This window comes from Lolium perenne, chromosome 6, assembly GCF_019359855.2.
Source record: "Lolium perenne isolate Kyuss_39 chromosome 6, Kyuss_2.0, whole genome shotgun sequence".
NCBI classification, from domain to species: Eukaryota; Viridiplantae; Streptophyta; class Magnoliopsida; order Poales; family Poaceae; genus Lolium; species Lolium perenne.
In genome coordinates this window covers 229,864,408-229,876,549 of record NC_067249.2, presented here as the reverse complement: position 1 = coordinate 229,876,549, position 12,142 = coordinate 229,864,408, and the positions used below count along the sequence as shown (strand labels likewise).

At 38.8% G+C, this 12,142-nt stretch overlaps 2 long non-coding RNA genes across 2 annotated transcripts; both read left to right on the top strand.

Moving 5' to 3' along the window:
• The first annotated feature begins 1,838 nt into the window (after positions 1 to 1,838).
• LOC139832153 (uncharacterized) lies at positions 1,839 to 5,365 on the top strand. Its single transcript, XR_011746821.1, has 4 exons — positions 1,839 to 1,974; positions 2,061 to 2,331; positions 3,945 to 4,005; positions 5,101 to 5,365. It is a non-coding gene; the product is annotated as an uncharacterized lncRNA (long non-coding RNA).
• A 2,311-nt stretch (positions 5,366 to 7,676) lies between these two features.
• LOC127305939 (uncharacterized) lies at positions 7,677 to 11,362 on the top strand. The gene is made up of 4 exons (XR_007854241.2): positions 7,677 to 8,028; positions 8,115 to 8,385; positions 9,998 to 10,058; positions 11,154 to 11,362. It is a non-coding gene; the product is annotated as an uncharacterized lncRNA (long non-coding RNA).
• The last annotated feature ends 780 nt before the right edge of the window (positions 11,363 to 12,142 follow it).

Genomic DNA, 12,142 nt, shown 5'->3' with positions numbered 1-12,142 from the left:
ATCGAGCATAAATACTCCCTCTTTGAGTTACTAGCATCAACTTGGCCAGAGCATCTACCAGTAACGGAGAGCATGCAAGATCATAAACAACACATAGGTATAAATTGATAATCAACATAACATGGTATCCTCTATTCATCGGATCCCAACAAACACAATCATATAGCATTACAGATAGATGATCTTGATCATGTTTGGCAACTCACAAGATCCGACAATTAAGCACAATGAGGAGAAGACAACCATCTAGCTACTGCTATGGACCCATAGTCCAGGGGTGAACTACTCACTCATCACTCCGGAGTAGGGATGGCAATGGGTACCCATGACCCGCGTACCCGCCGGGTAAAAACCCAATAAGAATATGGGTATGGGACAAAATATTAACCATGGGTTTGTAAATGGGAAAATATCATACCCATCGGGTAGAGTGGGTACGGGTATGGGATTGTACAACCCATACCCGCGTACCTATTTACCCATATAAATTTGGCAAGTGAGCGGCTGTAATGTTCTGAACTACTTAATTTCCCCTAACCACGCCTTCACATTGTTTGGTTAAACCTCACGCATTCTCATCTGACAATCGCTGGTAGGTTAGTGAGGATTAGATCCCCTTTTAAGATCTCTTTACCTCATTTCATATTTTTTGGACAATTTGATATGTTGTAAGTGCGGGTATTTTTTAACCGCGGGTACCCATTTACCCAACCGGGTGACGGGCATGGGAAAAACTTGTACCCATTGACGGGTACGGGTACGGGTGATGGGTAAGATTGAAGGCGACGGGTATGGGTATGGGATGGCTCTACCCGTACCCATACCCTGCGGGTGCCATCCCTACTCCGGAGGCGACCATGGCGGTGTAGTGTAACATCCCAAAATTTTCCAAATTTTGGAATGTAAAAATAAATAAATTAGTTGATTGAATTGTTGTCTTAGGTTGAAATTTCACAAAGAATTAAAACTTTTTGAGTTTTATTTAAAAGCCTTTTTCCAAACTGGAGTTATATAAACATTTGTTTTCAAAGTATTTCCAAACCAAAACTATTTCTATTTTATGATTTTGAAATCATATAAGATCTTATTTTGAGACAAAAAGCCCAAACCTTATTTTGAAATAGCAATGCCCAAGTAGCCATATGAAACTTTATATTTATAATAACATTTTCATTGAAATTGGTTTTGACCAATATTATTTTTAGAAAAGTCAATTGAGTCATTTTTGACTACAATATCAAAATCCATGTTTGAAATAAAACCGCAAAAATGTTTCAATTTCTGCAAATATATTAATCGATTGATTTCAATAAATCCAAATGATGTTTCTTGTTTCTCAAAATGGCCTATATGGCAAGTGTGTAACAATGTACCTTTTTATATTTTAAACTGCAAGAGTAATCTTTAGTACCCAAAAATCATACTGAGCAGATTACAAATTTTACAAAGTTTATTTAAATTAATTTGGTGGCCTAAATCGAGTTATTCAAAAGATACCAGAGAAGAATGAAAGAAGGAAAAAAAAAACAGACCGGCCAGGCCAAGCTGGCCAAGCCGGCCAACACCAGCGCTGTGCACGTCCACGCAACAGACCAAAGCAGTCACGCAGCAACCAACCTCCCCCATCTTTTTCAATCCTTTTTTTTTCTCTGGCACGTGGGTCCTGCCTGACAGGTCGTCCCCTAGCTCCAACAGAGACCATGAACTGTACGAGTTCGTCTCCAGAACTAACCACCAAAATCTCCGGTTCTCGCTCGATCTTTACTCGTTTCGCACGAAATAAAATTCCTATAAATACCCCAACATCTCCTCCTTTCTTTCCCCTCTGAAACCCTAAAAAAATAAGGCCGCCATGCAGCCAGATTTCACCGTCGAAGATCTTTTTTCGATAAAGACCGTCGCCGCCATTAGATCCTTTTTTCGAAGATCTGCCGCCGTCGCTGCCATTAGAGCCCGGTTGAGCTCGAACTCGAGGTTGCAGCACACCCCGCCTCCCCTTTTTATCCCTATGTTTTTTTTCGGTCGACCACGTTATCCTGACCCTTTTTCCCCATCGGCAGAGCATAGATATACTTGCAGTTCTTTGCCAGAGTATCGCCGGAGTTTGTCGCCGCTGAAGTCTACATTCACTAGCAGCCGCCGTTCTGGAAAGAGAGAGTTGACACGAAGGTGGCAAACGGTCTCTCCACAAGGAGCCGCTCGTCGTCGTCCACAAGGAACCGCTCGTCGTCGTCCACTTCACCGGGTCCAAGAAACACCGGAGCGGCATCGCTGGGACGCTCGCAGCCAGGCGCCGTCCACATGCTCAACGTCCTCCAACACTGCGAACCGGTAACGCTATAGTCACATTGTATCGTTAAGTCTGAAGTTTCAGATTAGATAAAGGAAGATCCATCTTAAACCATCAGATCTAATCTGAGCATTCACGTCAGCCCAATTAAATGAACCGGCAATGGACCGATCGGTTTGAGTTGTACCAGCTCCTAGCTCATATCTAACTTCAAAATTCTATAACAAATTATCTATAGCTCGGTTTTAGGTGACGTTTCTTGCGTTGAGTTTGTAATTAAATTATCTACAACTTTCGTGTAGAAAGTTTTTCCATCCGATAAACTTTTCCGGACAACTTTTCGTACAACATTAAAATTTAACCGCGATATGTTTAATCTTGTAAAATTCATAACTAATGTTTGGAAACTCGGATTCTAACAAATAATATGTCGTTGAACTCACAAAAATGAGGAGAAGACATCGATGCAAAAAATATGACTTTTGAATTGTTTTCGAATATTCAAATTTAAATATGTAAGTTGGAGTATTTTATGCATGGTTCAAATTATATAAATTTAAATCAAACGATTCCTATTGCAAATGGAACTTATTGATGTCCCCTGTCCATTAACATCAGTGTCTAAAACTTATAAAACTATTTGCAAGTATTCAAGTCTAAATATGAGGACTTGAGTAGTTTCGACATAACTTAAATTCTATAAATTATTTTTAAATTGATTCCTTATGCAAATGAATCATATCAAAACTCTCTATCCAGTAGAATTTCTGTTTAGCTTAGTTGAATACATTCACTTTACATTGTTTCATCTCTAAAGTAATATCCTTCTATAAGCCATATCACAAAGTCCAAAGATCATGTTGTTCCATTCATATTCTAATGCCTCTATATTACTCGTCAATATCCATCGAAACCATTGTCATAATTCATTTTTTTGTAAACATTGAGGTTGAAGCTTAAACTCATAATTCAATTTTCCCAAAGTGAGTCATATGATAATAACCCATCTACCAAAATCATTTAAATATTTCATCATGTCCAAGATCATATCTATCCTAATTATATTTTCCTAGTTCACAGTATTCAAACTACACATGAGTTATTTGATTAAATTGTGACAAATCTTATTTATAGATTTTCCATGTGCAAATGTTGTGGAGACACTCTAAACATGTGTTGAAACGCTGACATCTTTTAGAATCTTTGTTCTACATCTTGAATACCATTAATGTCTATCCAATCTCATGCCATTCGATCATATTTATTAAGCTTGGGCTATTCAAATTACAAATGAGTTATTTGAGTAATTAAATATACCATTAGTCCATACCCAAGCCCTTGTGTAACTTAATAGCATCTAACTTTTCACCATGTGGAATCTATGTGATTCTTATCACATGGACCATTCTAGTTTTGTATGTACCTTTGTAACCAATCTGTCTTTTTCTATTGGTCATTGATGGTACTTCTCTTTCTAAGTAATTGAGCTCATCATTCAAATTCTCAAATCATATCCTGCAAGCCATACCTTCAATTTCTCATTTATTCATAAATTAAATGGAAACTAAAATACAATGCATAACAACTCTTTGTTTGTCTTGCTTGATTTTGTTGTTTGAATGTGTGTTTATGTTGTGTTACTTGTATGTTATAGTTGTACGGAGAGCTACGAGTTTTGATTGAGAGAAGAGCAGAATTCTTCAGATACCAAAAAGGCAAGTGTCACACACTATTCCGTCCTATTATTTTTGTATGCACATTGTAGTTATTTTCAGTAGCTATGTATGTGTAGGAGTTGTTTCAAATTATATATTGCTATGCCAATAAACCTATTTAGGATAGCCATATGATTCCATGCCTTGTTCTTTGTCGCCACCGTACTGTAGTATGCTTAGCATTGCTATTGTAGATGCGTGGTTGGGATTTCATGATGTGATATGTGGTATTGTGAAAGTATGGTTTTATGTAATAAAACAACCTAAAATAATGAACCCCTGGGTGGTAAGTGGCAATGCTTGGTTTATGTTGAGTGGTTGCACCGGGGTCATTTCTATGGCAGCACCGTGTGCATCACACTTGAGGTTGGCCACCCAGGAACAAAGAGATTAGCTCGGTGTTCCTGTTTTAGTAGCTTCCAGTACAACCACATGCTATATGGGCTCTGGCTAGATTGAGTAGGTTGCGAGAACTCGACCCAATGTACAGAGGGTGGTAGGTGTTGGTAGGACGGAGCGCGTCCATTGTGGTTGAGGTATTGCTTCTGAAAGGTCTTGTCCTAGTCGACATCTATCCATTTGAGCAAAATGCGCATCATGGAAGAAGAACAGACTAGGTCATGTGGGGAATGTGTACAGCCTCTCGAGAGTGTCAAACTAAGTACTTAGCCGTGTCCCCGGTTATGGACATTATGAGCAACTAGAGTCTGGAACTGTTTGGAGGATCTCATCATTCCAATTTCATAATAAAACTTGATGGGACAAACAATGGGTTTAGGATCATGCAAAGCTAGGTTGTCTTGTGTTTACATGGGCCTATGCTAGCATGTCCGTAGATGTTTAGGAGCATATGAAGCTAACCGTCTTGCGACGGCATGGGTTATGCTAATATGTTCCTAGATGATGTTTCTGGAAAAATAAAAATTGTTTATAAAAGATAGGGAAACTATTGCTTTTCGCAAAAGATGCTAAACTCCACCTACCAAATGAGCACGTAGTTGTTAGGCGCCATTTATATATCCACCAAATAGTGACATTTGCCAATACAATTCCAAATGTATTGACCCTGCGTGGCTGCAACGTTTTATGTTGCAGATATTCTGATGAACGAGTGAGGTTCGATGGTTAGGGTTACGAGTCTATACTCGACATGCTCGCCTGTGGCACATGAAGATGAAGGACTCCATGATGACATGTTTCATTGTAAACTCTGATATTGAACTAGCCTTGTGCTATGCAACTTGTAATTATTATGTAATATCTGGATCATGAGATGTAATAAAGACCTTTGTTTCTTGGTATTACATCTTAAACTGTGTGTGCTAGTGATTGATCCAGGGACTAGCACAAATAAGCACAGAGATTCAATTCCTACCGGGTTGAATCGCTACAGATGGTATCAGAGCATTGTGTTGACTGTAGGTTCGTGACCCTAGGTTTGAAATAGTAATAGGAAGACCTTAGGATGAAAAATTTATCTAGTCCAATTTTTATTAAAAAGATTTTGCATTTTGAACTTCTTGTATTCTCATCTACTTCACCTTCAAAAGTATTTCCTCTTACCTTAGATGGCCCAAGTCTTGAAATCTATCAAGGAAGGACTGATGATGACAAGTCCCTTAAGTGTGAAGATCGATGCTTCATATGTTTTTACTCGACTCAGCATGATGCAACTTCATGGAAGGCCAATGAAGAACTTGGAGAAGACTTTGATGCATACTTGACAATTCGAAAGATACACCATAACAGTAGAAGAAGTTGAAGCATTGAATGCAGAAATAGAATAGACCACCACTTATTAGACCAACGATATTACAATAAGTTGTGATCATACTAACTTGTGGTATGACCATAATAGATTTTGTTTTTGTTTGAACTAGTTTGCTTGATGTGATGAATGCTTGGTAGATTTTGTTTGTAAGATAAATTGCCTTGATCTGTTTTTTTGAGGGTAGGGATTCTCTTTAGATCTTTTCCATCTATTCTCATCTATACCCAACCCCGAAATTATTATCTTGGCAAATCGCCATGAAGATAACACTAGTGAAACCAACCTTGATGTTCCCTATCTAGATGAAGAAGCATAGAGTGTGAGATATGTAAAACCCTAGTTAAGTATCGATAGAAATGTTTTCAAAACAATTCACTAATGTGAATTGAAACATTGATTCAATTTTCCATTGAAATTTTGTCAAACTGGCGAGGGTGACCAAGAGTTAGAATGCGAGATGAACCAAACTAAATACAAGATAATGATTGGGTGCGACATGGATTGGCCCCCATGACGACTACTCAAATTGTTCACTCTTGTTATGAGGAATGGTAAGTCTAGAGAGACATACCTACCATAGAGATGACGTTGAGCCTGAACCTTAGGATGCAAGAATAATATACCCTTATATTAGGCAAGTGTTGTCACACGTAGGACTACAATGAGTTTGAAGTACCAACCACTAGTGAAGAATAGTGGAAGACTTCCAATGATACCGACAAGTAAGAACATGAAGGATGCCTTAAGGCACTCTCAAATCGGTCTTCTGTTTGACCTCAAGAGTGACCCCTTAGGTCAAAACTAGTTCAACCACCATCCCATAAGGATTAGAAGCCTAACCAAGAGGAAAAAATATACTCAAGTCACTTTGAAGAGATATGATGTTCACTACATGTGAATAAACAACCACCTATTGGATATTAACTCGGAAACCATAGAGGTTTTCAAAAGATGACCTGGTGTCAAGTCATATCTTAGGATGTGCCAAGTTATACCCAAGATAATCTTAACCTAAACTCAAGACCTAAGACTACCTACAAAAATTCTTTTAAGGGTGGTAGCCCACCCCAACATATCCCAAACCCATCTTTCTTTCTAGCCTTTCTCGAATCTCGGGGACGAGATTCCTTTTAAGGGTGGTAGTCTGTAACATCCCAAAATTTTCCAAATTTTGGAATGTAAAAATAAATAAATTAGTTGATTGAATTGTTGTCTTAGGTTGAAATTTCACAAAGAATTAAAACTTTTTGAGTTTTATTTAAAAGCCTGTTTCCAAACTGGAGTTATATAAACATTTGTTTTCAAAGTATTTCCAAACCAAAACTATTTCTATTTTATGATTTTGAAATCATATAAGATCTTATTTTGAGACAAAAAGCCCAAACCTTATTTTGAAATAGCAATGCCCAAGTAGCCATATGAAACTTTATATTTATAATAACATTTTCATTGAAATTGGTTTTGACCAATATTATTTTTAGAAAAGTCAATTGAGTCGTGTTCGACTACAATATCAAAATCCATGTTTGAAATAAAACCGCAAAAATGTTTCAATTTCTGCAAATATATTAATCGATTGATTTCAATAAATCCAAATGATGTTTCTTGTTTCTCAAAATGGCCTATATGGCAAGTGTGTAACAATGTACCTTTTTATATTTTAAACTGCAAGAGTAATCTTTAGTACCCAAAAATCATACTGAGCAGATTACAAATTTTACAAAGTTTATTTAAATTAATTTGGTGGCCTAAATCGAGTTATTCAAAAGATACCAGAGAAGAATGAAAGAAGGAAAAAAAAAAAACAGACCGGCCAGGCCAAGCTGGCCAAGCCGGCCAACACCAGCGCTGTGCACGTCCACGCAACAGACCAAAGCAGTCACGCAGCAACCAACCTCCCCCATCTTTTTCAATCCTTTTTTTTTCTCTGGCACGTGGGTCCTGCCTGACAGGTCGTCCCCTAGCTCCAACAGAGACCATGAACTGTACGAGTTCGTCTCCAGAACTAACCACCAAAATCTCCGGTTCTCGCTCGATCTTTACTCGTTTCGCACGAAATAAAATTCCTATAAATACCCCAACATCTCCTCCTTTCTTTCCCCTTTGAAACCCTAAAAAAATAAGGCCGCCATGCCGCCAGATTTCACCGTCGAAGATCTTTTTTCGATAAAGACCGTCGCTGCCATTAGATCCTTTTTTCGAAGATCTGCCGCCGTCGCTGCCATTAGAGCCCGGTTGAGCTCGAACTCGAGGTTGCAGCACACCCCGCCTCCCCTTTTTACCCCTATGTTTTTTTTCGGTCGACCACGTTATCCTGACCCTTTTTCCCCATCGGCAGAGCATAGATATACTTGCAGTTCTTTGCCAGAGTATCGCCGGAGTTTGTCGCCGCCGAAGTCTACATTCACTAGCAGCCGCCGTTCTGGAAAGAGAGAGTTGACACGAAGGTGGCAAACGGTCTCTCCACAAGAAGCCGCTCGTCGTCGTCCACAAGGAACCGCTCGTCGTCGTCCACTTCACCGGGTCCAAGAAACACCGGAGCGGCATCGCTGGGACGCTCGCAGCCAGGCGCCGTCCACATGCTCAACGTCCTCCAACACTGCGAACCGGTAACGCTATAGTCACATTGTATCGTTAAGTCTGAAGTTTCAGATTAGATAAAGGAAGATCCATCTTAAACCATCAGATCTAATCTGAGCATTCACGTCAGCCCAATTAAATGAACCGGCAATGGACCGATCGGTTTGAGTTGTACCAGCTCCTAGCTCATATCTAACTTCAAAATTCTATAACAAATTATCTATAGCTCGGTTTTAGGTGACGTTTCTTGCGTTGAGTTTGTAATTAAATTATCTACAACTTTCGTGTAGAAAGTTTTTCCATCCGATAAACTTTTCCGGACAACTTTTCGTACAACATTAAAATTTAACCGCGACATGTTTAATCTTGTAAAATTCATAACTAATGTTTGGAAACTCGGATTCTAACAAATAATATGTCGTTGAACTCACAAAAATGAGGAGAAGACATCGATGCAAAAAATATGACTTTTGAATTGTTTTCGAATATTCAAATTTAAATATGTAAGTTGGAGTATTTTATGCATGGTTCAAATTATATAAATTTAAATCAAATGATTCCTATTGCAAATGGAACTTATTGATGTCCCCTGTCCATTAACATCAGTGTCTAAAACTTATAAAACTATTTGCAAGTATTCAAGTCTAAATATGAGGACTTGAGTAGTTTCGACATAACTTAAATTCTATAAATTATTTTAAATTGATTCCTTATGCAAATGAATCATATCAAAACTCTCTATCCAGTAGAATTTCTGTTTAGTTTAGTTGAATACATTCACTTTGCATTGTTTCATCTCTAAAGTAATATCCTTCTATAAGCCATATCACAAAGTCCAAAGATCATGTTGTTCCATTCATATTCTAATGCCTCTATATTACTCGTCAATATCCATCGAAACCATTGTCATAATTCATTTTTTTGTAAACATTGAGGTTGAAGCTTAAACTCATAATTCAATTTTCCCAAAGTGAGTCATATGATAATAACCCATCTACCAAAATCATTTAAATATTTCATCATGTCCAAGATCATATCTATCCTAATTATATTTTCCTAGTTCACAGTATTCAAACTACACATGAGTTATTTGATTAAATTGTGACAAATCTTATTTATAGATTTTCCATGTGCAAATGTTGTGGAGACACTCTACACATGTGTTGAAACGCTGACATCTTTTAGAATCTTTGTTCTACATCTTGAATACCATTAATGTCTATCCAATCTCATGCCATTCGATCATATTTATTAAGCTTGGGCTATTCAAATTACAAATGAGTCATTTGAGTAATTAAATATACCATTAGTCCATACCCAAGCCCTTGTGTAACTTAATAGCATCTAACTTTTCACCATGTGGAATCTATGTGATTCTTATCACATGGACCATTCTAGTTTTGTATGTACCTTTGTAACCAATCTGTCTTTTTCTATTGGTCATTGATGGTACTTCTCTTTCTAAGTAATTGAGCTCATCATTCAAATTCTCAAATCATATCCTGCAAGCCATACCTTCAATTTCTCATTTATTCATAAATTAAATGGAAACTAAAATACAATGCATAACAACTCTTTGTTTGTCTTGCTTGATTTTGTTGTTTGAATGTGTGTTTATGTTGTGTTACTTGTATGTTATAGTTGTACGGAGAGCTACGAGTTTTGATTGAGAGAAGAGCAGAATTCTTCAGATACCAAAAAGGCAAGTGTCACACACTATTCCGTCCTATTATTTTTGTATGCACATTGTAGTTATTTTCAGTAGCTATGTATGTGTAGGAGTTGTTTCAAATTATATATTGCTATGCCAATAAACCTATTTAGGATAGCCATATGATTCCATGCCTTGTTCTTTGTCGCCACCGTACTGTAGTATGCTTAGCATTGCTATTGTAGATGCGTGGTTGGGATTTCATGATGTGATATGTGGTATTGTGAAAGTATGGTTTTATGTAATAAAACAACCTAAAATAATGAACCCCTGGGTGGTAAGTGGCAATGCTTGGTTTATGTTGAGTGGTTGCACCGGGGTCATTTCTATGGCAGCACCGTGTGCATCACACTTGAGGTTGGCCACCCAGGAACAAAGAGATTAGCCCGGTGTTCCTGTTTTAGTAGCTTCCAGTACAACCACATGCTATATGGGCTCTGGCTAGATTGAGTAGGTTGCGAGAACTCGACCCAATGTACAGAGGGTGGTAGGTGTTGGTAGGACGGAGCGCGTCCATTGTGGTTGAGGTATTGCTTCTGAAAGGTCTTGTCCTAGTCGACATCTGTCCATTTGAGCAAAATGCGCATCATGGAAGAAGAACAGACTAGGTCATGTGGGGAATGTGTACAGCCTCTCGAGAGTGTCAAACTAAGTACTTAGCCGTGTCCCCGGTTATGGACATTATGAGCAACTAGAGTCTGGAACTGTTTGGAGGATCTCATCATTCCAATTTCATAATAAAACTTGATGGGACAAACAATGGGTTTAGGAGCATGCAAAGCTAGGTTGTCTTGTGTTTACATGGGCCTATGCTAGCATGTCCGTAGATGTTTAGGAGCATATGAAGCTAACCGTCTTGCGACGGCATGGGTTATGCTAATATGTTCCTAGATGATGTTTCTGGAAAAATAAAAATTGTTTATAAAAGATAGGGAAACTATTGCTTTTCGCAAAAGATGCTAAACTCCACCTACCAAATGAGCACGTAGTTGTTAGGCGCCATTTATATATCCACCAAATAGTGACATTTGCCAATACAATTCCAAATGTATTGACCCTGCGTGGCTGCAACGTTTTATGTTGCAGATATTCTGATGAACGAGTGAGGTTCGATGGTTAGGGTTATGAGTCTATACTCGACATGCTCGCCTGTGGCACATGAAGATGAAGGACTCCATGCTGACATGTTTCGTTGTAAACTCTGATATTGAGCTAGCCTTTTGCTATGCAACTTGTAATTATTATGTAATATCTGGATCATGCGATGTAATAAAGACCTTTGTTTCTTGGTATTACATCTTAAACTGTGTGTGCTAGCGATTGATCCAGGGACTAGCACAAATAAGCACAGAGATTCAATTCCTACCGGGTTGAATCGCTACATGTAGAGTCCTCCGGGAGATGAATCCCCTCTCCGGCAGGGTGCCAGAGGCGATCTCCTGAATCCCCCGAGATGGGATTGGCGGCGGCGGCGTCTCTGGAAGGTTTTCCGTATCGTGGCTCTCGGTACTGGGGGTTTCGCGCGGAAGGCTATTTGTAGGCGGAAGGGCAGGTCAGGGGGCCACACGAGGGGCCCAGGAGACAGGTCGGCGCGGCCAAGACCTGGGCCGCGCCGCCCTATCATCTGGCCGCCTCGTGGCCCCACTTCGTTGACTCTTCGGTCTTCTGGAAGCTTCGTGTGAAAATAGGCCCCTGGGCGTTGATTTCGTCCAATTCCGAGAATATTTCCTTACTAGGATTTCTGAAACCAAAAACAGCAGAAAACATCAACTGGCTCTTCGGCATCTCGTTAATAGGTTAGTTCCAGAAAATGCATAAATATGATGTAAAGTATGCATAAAACATGTAGATATCATCAATAATGTGGCATGGAACATAAGAAATTATCGATACGTCGAAGACATATCAGAGAGAGACACGCTCCGCTGGTTCATATGAACACATGCGTTCTTAGCTTTTAATGTTCATGGCGAAGGTTGAAACTGCTTCGTTCATTGTTATTTGGTCGGTTCAGGAAATGCTACATGTGGTAGTGGTATAATGAAACACTTGCATAATATTGTAGATCATTGAGC